General features: G+C 42.5%; 1 pseudogene; it reads left to right on the top strand.

Moving 5' to 3' along the window:
• Positions 1-293: 293 nt before the first annotated feature.
• Positions 294-9966, top strand: LOC119515337 (annotated as a pseudogene).
• Positions 9967-10195: the final 229 nt, after the last annotated feature.

The following is a 10195-nucleotide window of genomic DNA, read 5'->3' as shown; positions in this document are numbered from 1 at the left end:
TGCCAAAAGGCCACCTGGGGTCCTGTGGGCCAGGCAAGTTCTGCCCCCACTTCCACTCCCAATCACCCTTCCATCCCTCTGACAGGCCTGGGGGGCTTTGGAAGGAAAGGGCTCCTGACAGCCGTGGTCTCCCTCCCTCCCTCCACAGCCAAATCTTTGGGGCCACTTTTCTCCTCTGGTCTCAAGCTCCTGCCCTGAACCTCCAGACAATGTAAACCCACCAGGGAAACCCACAGAGGAGGTGCGGGGAGACTGGGAAGAGCCCAGGAGAAGACAGGAGCTCCTCCCCAGGAATGTCAGAGAGTGGGGGACCCAGGCCTCTGAATCCAGCCCAGAAGGAAGCCCCCAAGGCCCCTCGGACAGGGCCCGGGCCGGGGACGTGAGTGGAGACCCCTGTGCCAGTCGGAGTGGTGAGGAGAGCAGAGTCCACACGCGAGTGTTTAAGATGGGATGTTAGGACGGTGCCGGGAGAGCCACGAGGGAAAGCAGGCAATGCCGAGAGCAGCCATGTGGGTGCCGCCCACCCCAGTGCTGGGGGCCAGGAGACAAAGGGGAGCTGTGACCACAGGTCACATCCGGGCGCAGGAGTGGAGCTGGGCTGGGCGGAGGAGGGAACCTGCTGGGAATGATCTGAAGTAGATCACGATAAATTAACACGTACATTGAGTCCCTGGAGAAACCACGAAGAGCATAACCCAAAATATACAGTTAAAAATCAACAAGGGAAGAAAAGGTCCTGCAGAGCTGAGCCGTCAGCCGGTGTGGCTTCACGGAGGACGAGGCCGCAGGGCTCAAGGAGGGCTTCCAGCTGTGTGACAGCACATCCTGCACAGCCAGTGTGGGGACGTGAGGAGGGCCCTGGGCCAGAACCCCGCCAACGCCGAGGTGCTCAAGGTCCTGAGGAGCCCCAAGAGCGGCGAGATGCGTGTGAAGGTGCTGGACTTGGAACTCTTCCTGCCCTGCTGCAGACCGTGGCTAAGAACAAGGACCAGGGCACCTCAAGGACAACGTTGAAGGTCGAAGGGTGTTTGACAGGGAAGGCAACGGCGCTGTCACGGGCGCTGAAATCCGGCCTGCGCTTGTCACACTGGTTGAGAAGATGACAGAAGAAGTAGAGATGCTGGTGGCAGGACATAAGGACAGCAATGGTTGTATCAACCATGAAGCGTTTGTGAGGCTGTCCTGTCAGGGTGACGGGCCGTACGGGGCTGAGTGGTAGAGGACAGGCCTTCCGACATCCCCAGAGCCCGTGCCTTTCCCGTGTGAGGCTGTCTCTAGCCCTGAAGCCCTCCTAGGCTCTCTCGTCCCAACACTGCTCCCATCTTGTCTCTCTTGGATAATACTTGCTGACAGCATTCACCAAATAAACTTGCTCTCTGTACCACCCCGCCAAAAAAAAAATTAACAGGGAAATTAAAACGGTATACGGAAAACATACAACACAAAAGAAGGCACTAAAGGAGAGACAGAGAACCAAAAAAAATTGAAACATTAGAGAGAAAATAACAAAATGGCATACCTGAATCCAAGTATATCAATTATTACACCAAATGAATGTAATGTATACTCAAATCAAATGGCAGAGGTTGTCAGACTAGATAAAAAAGCAAGATGCAACTATATGCTGTCTGCGAGAGATAAACTTTAAAGTCCAAGATGCAAATAAGTTGAAAGAAAAAGGATGGAAAAATATATATCATGCAAACAGTAACTACAAAAGCACTGGAATGTTATATCTGTATCAGACAAAATAGACTTTAAGATAAATGTTATTAGACAAAAGGGGACATTTCATAATGATAAAAGGGTCAATTGACAGAAAGATACAACAATCATAAATGTATACAAACCTAGCAACAGAGCTCCAAAATGCATGAAGCAAAAACTGACAGAATTAAAAGGAGAAATAAATTGTTCTGCAATCACAGGTGGAGAGTTCAACAACCGCTCTCAGTAACTGATGCGACAACGAGAAGAAAAGCAGTAATGATAGAGTTAATAACACTATCAACCAACTTGATCAAACTTACATTTGTAGAACTTTTGTTTTAGTTTCCTGGCTGCTCAAGCAAATGCCATAAAATGGTTCACCTTAAACCGTGGGGATTTATTTGCTCACAGTTTTGAGGCCCGGAAAATGTCCAAATCAAGTCACCACCAAGGCGCTGCTTTCCTCCTGAAGACCGTGGCGCTGGGGGCGGCTGCTGGCGATCCTGGCTCTTCTGCCAGGCACATGGCGGCGTCTCCTGGTCCCCCCTTGCTCTCCAGGTTCCATCGATGTGGCTTCTTGCTTCCCACGGCCCTCTCTCTCTCTCTCTCTCACCTGCTCTCTCTCCCTCCCTTCGTGTCTGAATTTCAAACTGCTAACAAGGGCTCCAGTAATAGGATTAAGACCTGTCCGAGTTTGCCTCATCCAAGGGTGCTACTCACACTGGGGTCACACCCACAGAACAGGTTAAATTAAAGACCCTGTTTTTCTGGGGTCCATTCAGCTTCCCCCCCACGACACCATTCCAGCCAATGAGAGCAAACAGCACCCCTTGGAACATTCCCCAGTAAACGTCATATGTTAGATCACAAAACAAGTCTCATTAATTTAAAAGGATTTAAATAATAGCAAGTGTGTCTTTTAACCTCAATGGAATTAAATTAGAAATCAACAGAAATAAATTTGTGAAAAACGCAAATATCTGAAAGCTAAATAACACACTTCTAAATAACCCATTGGTCAAAGATTAAATCATAAGGGAAATTAGAAAATAACTTGAATGAAAACAAATTACACAACATATCAGAATGTATGGCATGCAGCTAATGCAGTGCTTACAGGGAAATTCATAACTTTAAACACCTATTTTACAAAAGAAAAATGGTTCTTTGAATCAATGATATACAGGTATACCTGGCTTTATTGTGTTTTGCTTTATTGTGCTTCTCAGATATTGCATTATTTTTACAAACTGATAAAAGGTCAAGCAAGTCTATTGGCACTTTTTCCAACAGCATGTGCTCACTTCGTGTTTCTATGTCACATTTTGGTAATTCTCACAATATTTCAAAATTGTCATTATTAATTTATCTGTTATGGTGATCTGTGATCACTGATCTTTGATGTTACTATTTAAATTGTTTTGGGATGTCAAGAAACACACCCATGTAAGACAACAAACTTAATTGATAAATGTCATATGTGCTCGGACTGCTCCACTGTTCCTGTCTCTCTCCATCTCCTCGGGTCTCCCTATTCCCTAAGACACGACAATATTGAAATCAGGCCATTTAATAAGCCTACAGTGGCCTTGGAGTGTCCAAGTGAAAGGAAGAGTCCCACATCTCTCACTTTGAATCAAAAGCTGAAATTGATTAAGCTGGGTGAGGAAGGCACATGGAAAGCCAAGACGCTGAATGCTTGGTGTCTTCTACCAAACAGTCAGCCAAGATGTGAACACAACAGTTTCTTGAAGGAAATTGAAGGTGCTTCTCCAGTGAACCAATGAATGACAAGAAAGCGAAACAGCCTTATTACTAACATTGGACAAATTTGTAGTGGTCTGTACAGAAGATCAAACCAGCCCAAACATTCCCATGAGCCAAAGCCTAATCCAGAGCAAGGCCCTAAGTCTCCAATTCTATGAAGGCTGAGAGAGCTGAGAAAGCTGCAGAAGAAAAGTGTGAAGCTAGCAGTAGTTGGCTCAGGAGGTTTAAGAAAGAAGCTGTCTCCTTAACACAAAGGTGCAAGACAAGGAAGCAAGTGCTGAGGTAGAAGCTGCAGCAAGTTATTCAGATGTAGCTAAGATAACTGATGAAGGTGACTACATTACACAACAGATTTTCAGTGAGACAAAACAGCCTTCTATTGGGAGAAGATGCCATGCAGGACTCTCATACTAGAGAGGAGTCAATGTCTGGCTTCAAATCTTCAGAGCTGCCTCTCTTGCTGGGGGCTAATGCAGCTGGTGACTGTAAGTTGAAGCCAGTGCTCATTTACCATTCCGAAAATCATAGGGACCTTAAGATCACATTAAATCTATGCAGTCTGTGCTTATAAATGGAACAACAAAGCCTGGGTGACAGCACATCTGTTTACAACATGGTTTACTGACTATTTTAAGCCCACTGTTGAGATCTACTGCTCAGAAATAAAGATTCCTTTCAAAACATGACTGCTCATTGACAATGCACCTGGTCACCTGAGGGCTCTGATGGAGATGTACAATGGGATGAAAGTTGTTTTCATGTCCGCTAACCCAACCTCCATCCTGCAGCCCACGGATCAAAGAGCAATTTCAACTTTCAAGTCTTATTTAAGAAATACATTTCCTAAGGCTATAGCTGCCATGGACTATGATTCCTCTGATGGAGCCAGACAAAGAAAATTGAAAACCTTTCGGAAAGGATTCACAATTCTAGAAGCCACTAACAACATTCTTGATTCATGGGAGGAGGTAAAAATATCAACACTAATAGGATTTTAGAAGGAGTTGATTCCAACTATCATGGATGACTTCGACTGTGTTTCAGTTTGCTAAAGCTGCCGGAATGCAATATACCAGAACGGGTTGTCTTTTACAATAGGGATTTACTGGTTTACAAACGTACATTTCTAGGGCCATGAAAATGTCCCAATGCAGGCATCAACAAGAGGATAACTCCTCTGAGGAAAGGCCGCTGGCATCCGGGGCTCCTCTGTCACATGGGAAGGCACATTGGCCGCGTCTGCTGGTCCTTCTCTCCCGGGTTTCGTTGCTTTCAGGTTCTGGCTCCTTCAGTCTCTGTGGTTCCTCGCTTGCTTCTGGAGCTCTTCTCTCCAAGCTCTCTGGGTGTTTCTCTCTCTGAGCTCTCTGGAATTTTTCTGTCCTTTATCCTCTCTGAAGGATTCCAGTAAAGGATTAAGACCCACCTTGAATTGGGTGGTGGGTCACATCTCAATTGAGACAACTTAACCAAGAGGTCCCACCCACAATAGGTCCACACCCCAGGAATGGATCGAAAGAATGTGGGCTTTTCTGGGGTACAGAACAGGTTCAAACCAGCACAGAGGGGTTCAAGCGTCTTCAGTGGAGGAAATAACTGCAGACGTGGTGGAAATAGCAAGAGAACTAGAATTAGAGGTGGAGCCTGAGGATGTGACTAAATTGTGACCTCATGATAAACCTGTAATGGATTAGGAGTTGCTTCTTAAGAATGTGCAAAGAAAGTGGTTTCTTGAGACGGAATCCTCTCCTGGTGAAAAGGTTGTGAACACTGTTGAATGAAACAAAGATTTAGAATGTTACATAAGCCTAGTTGGTAAAGCAGCTACTCTGGGTAAAATGCTATCAAACAGCATTGCAAGCTACAAAGAAATCTTTCATGAAAGGAAGAGCCAATTGATGCAGCAAACTTCATCACTGTCTTATTTTAAGAAATTGCCACAGCCACCCCAACCTTCAGCCACCAACACCTGCTTGGTCAGCAGCCATCAGCATTGAGGCGAGACCCCCCACCACTAAAAAGATGACAACTCGCTGAAGCCTCAGATGATGGTTAGCATTGTTTAACAATAAAGCATCTTTAAAGTAAGGTGTGCACATTGTTTTTTAGACATAATGTTATTGAAAACAATAGAGTATAGTGTAAGCATAACTTTTATGTGCACAGGGTAACCAAAAAATTTGTATGTCTCTCTTTATTGTGATATTCATTTTATTGCACTGGTCTTCCACCTAAGAAACTAGAAAAAGAAGATCAAATTCAATTTCAAGCAAGCAGAAGGAAGGAAATAATAAAGATTAGTGTGGAAACCAAGAAACTAGAAAAGAGGAAGCCAATACAGAAAATTAATGAAATCAAAAGTTGTTTTTTTAAAAAAGCATGAAAATTGATAAACCTTCTTTAGTAAGACTTACTATAAAAAAAGAGGGAAGATACAAATTACTAAAATCAGAAATGAAAGAGGAACGTAACTACCAATCTTAAAGGAATTATAGACATTACAAACAACTTTATACCAACAAATTAGGCAACTTAAATGAAATAGAAAAATTCCTAGAAAGACACAAATTAACAAAACTGACTCAGAAAGCAATAAAAAATCTGAAGACATCTCTAACAAGTAAAGAAATTGAATTTGTGGTTAAAAACTTACCCGCACATAAAATCGTAAGCAAAGAAGGGTTCACTGGTGAATTCTATAAAATATTTAAACAAGAAATATTAGAAATCCTACACAAACCCTAAGAAAATAGAGGGTGAGGGAATTCTTTCCAACTTATTCTATGAGGCCAGTATCACCCAGATATTGAAGTCAGACAGACATCAGAAGAAATGAAAACTACAGAACAGTATCTCTCGTGAACATAAAAAAAAAAAAAATTATCAAGTTGAACCCGACAATATATTGAAAAGATAATATACCATGACTGTGATGGTTAGGTTCACGTTTCAACTTGGCCAGGTGATGGTGCCCAGCTGTCTGGTCAAGCAAGCACTGGCCTAACCATTGCTGTGAGGATGTTTGTGGCTGGTTAATAAACCAACAGGCTGGTTTATTAAATCATCAGTCAATTGGCTGCAGCTGTGACTGATGACTCAATGAAGGGCGTGTCTTCCACAATGAGAGAATGCAGTTGGCTGGATTTAATCCAATCAATCAGTTGAAGATTTATAAGCAAGACAGATAGAGGACCTTCACTCCTTCTTCAGCTGCCCAGAGAAGCATTTCCTAAGGAGTTCGTCAAAGTTGCCAGTTCATTTCCTGAGGAGTTCATCGAACATCTTCATTGGAGTTGCCAGTTTGCTGCCTGTCCTATGGAATTTGGACTCGTGCATCCCCACAGTTGTGTGAGACACTTTTATAAATCTTATATTGATAGATATCTCTTGTTGATTCGGTTTCCCTAGAGAACCCTAGCTAATACAATGACTAAGTGGGATTTATCCCAGGAACGAAAGGTTGGTTTAACATCCAAAACTCAATTAATGTAATAAAACATGTCAATAAAATAAATTTTAAAAACCACATGATCAAAAGATAAACACAGAAAAATCATTTGACAAAACCAACACCTGTTTATGATTTAAAAAAAAAAACTGTCAACAAGCCAGGAATGGAAGGAAACTTTTTCAACCTGATAAAGGGCATCTGTGTAAAACTTTCATCATACTTAATGATAAAAGATTGATTGCTTTCCCCTAAAATGGAGAATAAGGCAAGGATCTCCTCTCCCACTATCCTAATCAACATTGTAGTGAGGTTCTAGACAGCACAATAAGGCAAGAAAAAGAAGTTAAAGCCGTCAAGATTGAAAAAAAGAGGTAAAATTATATGTATTCACTGTCACCATAATCCAGTATGCAGAAGCTACCCAGAAAACTACTAAAACTAATAAGCAAATTCAGCAAGGTTGCAGGACACAAAATCAAAACACAAAAAACAATTGTATTTCTATACACTAACAAGGAACAATCCTCAAACAAAACTAAGAAAACAATCCCATTCCCGATAGCATCCGAGAGAATAAAAAATTCAGCATTACATTTAACAAGAGAAGTGCAAGGCATATACACTGAAAACTGCAAAACATTGCTAAGAGAAATTAAAAGGTCTAAATAAATGGAGAGACATTCTGTGTTAAAGGATTGGAAGGCTGAGTATTGTTAAGATGGTAATTCTCCCAAAAATGATCTGTAGATTCATTGTAATTCCTATCAAAATCCCAGCTGGAGTTTTTGTACAAATCAAAATACTGATGCTAAAATTTACATGGAAATGCAAAGGACCTACAAACAATGCAAACAATTTTTGAAAAATAACAAAGTTGAAGGCCTTACACCGCCTGATGTTACCAAAACAGTGTGATACTGGCATAAGATAGATGTAAAGATCAGTGGAACAAATAGAAAGTGCAGAAAGGAATGCTTAATTGATGGCCAATGGATTTTGGAAAAAGGCGCGCGCACACACACACACACACACACACACACACAAAAGAAAAAAACAACAGTGGGGGGAGGATTGTCCCTTCAACACATGGTCCTGGGACAATTGGATATCTGTGTGCAGAAATGAACTTAGCCCCTTACCTCACACCACACACAAATGGATCTAGAGGATATAGACCTAAAAGTAGGAGCTAGAACTATACAAATTCTAGGAAAAGATTTTTTAGATCTGATACCAAAAGCATAACCCATGAAAAATTGGCAAATTGGTCTTCATCAAACTTAAAAATTATGCTCTTCAAAAGACATAATTAAGGAACTGAAAAGACAAGCCACAGACTAGAACATTTATAAATCGTATGTCTGACAAAGTACTTGAATCCAGAATATATTTTTTAAAAACACTTCTACAACTCAATGATAAGAAGACAAACAACTGAATTTTAAAATGGGCAAATATTTGAGTAGACATTTAACCTAAGAAGATATGCAAATGGTCAACAGGCACATGAAACAATGTTTGACATCATTAGTCATTAGGGAAATGCAAATTAGAGCCACAATAAGATAACATCATGCACATTAGAATAGCATTATTAATAAAACTGGCATACCAAGTATTGGTGAGGATGTGGAGAAAAAACCCTCATAATCTCACTAGTGGCAATGTAAGCTGATGCAGCCACTCTGTAAAACTGCATAGCAGTTTACTAAAAAATTTAAACGTATCCTTACCATGTAACCCAGCATTTATATCCTAGGAATCTACCCAAGGGGAAACACTCGTCCATGTAAAGACTGACACACAGATGCTCGTAGCTGCATTCACCTAACAGCCAAAAACTGGACACAACCAAATGTCCACCAGCTGGTGAAGGGACGGACACAATGTGGTCTGGCTGCCAAAGGGATTCTGTGCAGAAATCAAAAGGAACTAAACGCTGATCCATGCTTCAACACAGATGAACCTTAAAAATATGCTAAATGAAAGAAGCCAGACCCAAAAGACCATATACTGTGTGATTTCTTTTATATGAAATTTTTAGAAAAGGCAAATCTCTAGACACAGAGACAGAAAGTAAATCAGTGGCTGCCAGGAGCTGAGGGTGCGGCCGGAAGTGACTGCAAACCGACATGTGAGATCTTTTGGTGGTAATAGAACTGTCCTGAAAATGCATTATGGTAACAGCTGCACAACTGCATAAATTTACTAAAAATTGTCTAACTGTACACTTAGAATGGGTGAATTTTATGGCTTGTAAATTATACCCCAATAAAGCTCTTTTATATTTTTATATATAATGTTATAATACACTACATGATGATACATAATTATAACATATAACATTTTAATTGTAATATATAACATTATAACATGTTTACTTATATTATGTATACAATGTTATATTATTATTATCCATGAATTTGATGTTAGGATTATAAAGGGGACATGACAAATTATGTTATCAAAAGGCCAGTGGGACACAGGAACTACAAATCATTAGAAAGGAATGAAAGAAGGCCTAATAAATGGTAAGATATTCAATGCTCATGGATTTGAAAACTTAATATTGTTAAAATGTCAATACTACCTAAAGTGATTTACAGATTCAACACAATCCCAATCAAAAATCCTACAATCCCCTTCACAGAAAGGGAACAGCCAATCATCAAATTCACAGGGAAGGGCAAGGGGTCCCAAATAGCCAAAGCCATCTAAAACAAAGTTGGGGGTTCCCAGGGGCAGACGCAGCCCCCTCCTCAGGGTCCCCTGGGCCTCGGCCGGCAGCCCGCACATAGATCCCCCAGACAGCGCTCTCTCCCTCCAACACCAGTCTCGTGGCTCCTCCCGGCACTGCCGCACCCCCTAGCGCAGCCCTGGACTGTGGGGCTGCAGAGGGGCAGAGGCTGGGGACAGGGTCCCGCGTGCTGTCGGATCAGCCTCATCTCTGCAAGCCCACCTCCAGGCACACGGCCCCTGCCAGCTTCTGCCAGCCCCTGCCAGGCGGCACTGACATTCCTGGCCATGGCCGAGGGGCTTAAGCTGGGAGCTGGGACAGCACTGCCCAGGGAGTGCACGGAGGGCAGCATGCTGGGGCTGGGGGGCGCTCGGAGGACCTGCGCCCCTCACTGGCGGGTCCCAGCAGGACCTCTTCAACATCTGTCCCTTTGCAGTCAAGCCCAGAAAGAAGAGCTCGTGGTTCTGAGAGGACCCCAGGAGAGGGTCAGTCCAGCCCAAGCCCACTCACTCCTCTCTGTGTCTACACCCGAT

The sequence above is a fragment of the Choloepus didactylus genome, chromosome 19 (assembly GCF_015220235.1).
Source record: "Choloepus didactylus isolate mChoDid1 chromosome 19, mChoDid1.pri, whole genome shotgun sequence".
Taxonomy (NCBI): domain Eukaryota; kingdom Metazoa; phylum Chordata; class Mammalia; order Pilosa; family Megalonychidae; genus Choloepus; species Choloepus didactylus.
The sequence above is the reverse complement of the archived record's forward strand: the minus strand, read 5'-3'. Positions and strand labels throughout refer to the sequence as shown.